The sequence below is a fragment of the Arachis stenosperma genome, chromosome 9 (genome assembly GCF_014773155.1).
Source record: "Arachis stenosperma cultivar V10309 chromosome 9, arast.V10309.gnm1.PFL2, whole genome shotgun sequence".
NCBI classification, from domain to species: Eukaryota; Viridiplantae; Streptophyta; class Magnoliopsida; order Fabales; family Fabaceae; genus Arachis; species Arachis stenosperma.
The window spans coordinates 94,983,041-94,985,249 of record NC_080385.1 but is presented as its reverse complement, the minus strand read 5'-3'; the positions used below and the strand labels follow the sequence as shown (position 1 = coordinate 94,985,249).

Here is a 2,209-nt window from a genome sequence, read left to right as displayed (position 1 = left end):
CTTTTTTCTCTCCAAATTTTCGAAATTTTGGGTTGACTTGGTCAAAATTTTTTAAAAATTAGTTGTTTCTTACAAGTCAAGTCAAATTTTCAATTTTAAAAATCTTATCTTTTCAAAATCTTTTTCAAAAATTATATCTTTTTCATTTTTTTCTATTTTTCGAAAATTTTCAAAAATCTTTTTCAAATTATTTTCAAAATATTTTTCTTATCTTTATATCATATTTTCAAAAATTAGCTAACAAATAATGTGATTGATTCAAAAATTTGAAGTTTGTTATTTTCTTGTTAAGAAAGGTTCAATCTTTAAGTTCTAGAATCTTGTAGTTTCTTGTTAGTGAAGTAAGTAATTTTAAATTTTTGAATTAAATCTTTTTATCTTTTATCTTATCTTTTTCAAAAATTTTATCTTTTTCAAAATTTGATTTCAAAATATCTTATCTAACTTCTTATCTTCTAATCTTTTCAAATTTGATTTTAATATCTTTTTCAACTAACTATTTGACTTTTTGTTTGTTTCTTATCTTTTTCAAAACAACTTAACTACTTTTCCCTCTCTAATTTTTGAAAATATCTCATCTCTTTTTCAAAAATTCTTTTTTTTGTTTTTTAATTTTAATCTTATCTTATCTCTAATTTTCGAAAATTATTAACCCCTTTTTAAAATTATTTTCGAATTTTCTATCTCTTCTCTCTTATTCTATTTAATTATTTAATTACTAACACTTCTCTTCACCTCTCTTCATCTAAATATCCGAACCCACTCTTATTCACTCTTCTCCCCTTTCTTTTTCTACTAACATAAAGGAATCTCTATACTGTGACATAGAGGATTCCTATTTCTTTTCTTGTTTTCTTCTCTTCCATATGAGCAGGAACAAGGACAAAAGCACTCTTGTTGAAGCTAATCCTGAACCTGAAAGGACTTTAAAGAGGAAACTAAGAGAAGCTAAATTACAACAATCCATAAGTAACCTTTCAGAAATTTTCGAACAAGAGAAGGAGATGGTAGCCGAACCCAATAATGATAATGCAAGAAGGATGCTTGGTGACTTTACCAAACCCACGTCCAAATTTGATGGAAGAAGCATCTCCATTCCTGCCATTGGAGCAAACAATTTTGAGCTGAAACCTCAGCTAGTTGCCTTAATGCAACAAAACTGCAAGTTCTATGGACTTCCATCTGAAGATCCTTATCAGTTTTTAACTGAGTTCTTGCAGATCTGTGAGACTGTTAGGACGAATGGAGTAAATCCTGAAGTCTACAGGCTCATGCTTTTCCCTTTTGCTGTAAGAGACAAAGCTAGAATATGGTTGGATTCACAACCTAAGGATAGCCTGGACTCCTGGGAGAAGCTGGTCACGGCCTTCTTGGATAAATTCTTTCCTCCTCAAAAGCTGAGCAAGCTTAGAGTGGATGTTCAGACCTTCAAACAAAAAGATGGTGAATCCCTCTATGAAGCTTGGGAAAGATACAAGCAGTTGACCAAAAGGTGTCCATCTGACATGTTTTCAGAATGGACCATATTAGATATATTCTATTATGGTCTATCTGAGTTTTCGAAAATGTCATTGGACCATTCTGCAGGTGGATCCATCCACCTAAAGAAAACACCTGCAAAAGCTCAAGAACTCATTGACATGGTTGCAAATAACCAATTCATGTACACTTCTGAGAGGAATTCTGTGAATAATGGGACACCTCAGAGGAAAGGAGTTCTTGAAATTGATGCTCTGAATACCATATTGGCTCAGAACAAAGTGTTGACTCAGCAAGTCAACATGATCTCTCAAAGTCTGAATGGATGGCAAAATGCATCCAACAGTACTAAAGAGGCAGCTTCTGAAGAAGCTTATGATCCTGAGAACCCTGCAATGGCAGAGGTTAATTACATGGGTGAACCTTATGGAAACACCTATAATTCATCATGGAGAAATCATCCAAATTTCTAATGGAAGGATCAACAAAAGCCTCAACAAGGCTTTAACAATGGTGGACGCAATAGGCTGAGCAATAGCAAGCCTTTTCCATCATCTTCTCAGCAACAGACAGAGAATTCTGAACAAAACACTTCTAATTTAGCCAATCTAGTTTCTGATCTGTCAAAAGCCACTTTCAGTTTCATGAGTGAAACAAGATCCTCCATCAGAAATCTGGAGGCACAAGTGGGCCAGCTGAGTAAGAAAGTCATTGAAGCTCCTCCCAGTAT

General features: G+C 33.4%; 1 non-coding gene across 1 annotated transcript; it reads right to left on the bottom strand.

The window, feature by feature from the left end:
- Positions 1-1,403: 1,403 nt before the first annotated feature.
- Positions 1,404-1,507, bottom strand: LOC130952512 (small nucleolar RNA R71). The gene has a single exon (XR_009074691.1). It is a non-coding gene; the product is annotated as a small nucleolar RNA R71 (small nucleolar RNA).
- Between the last annotated feature and the right edge of the window lie 702 nt (positions 1,508-2,209).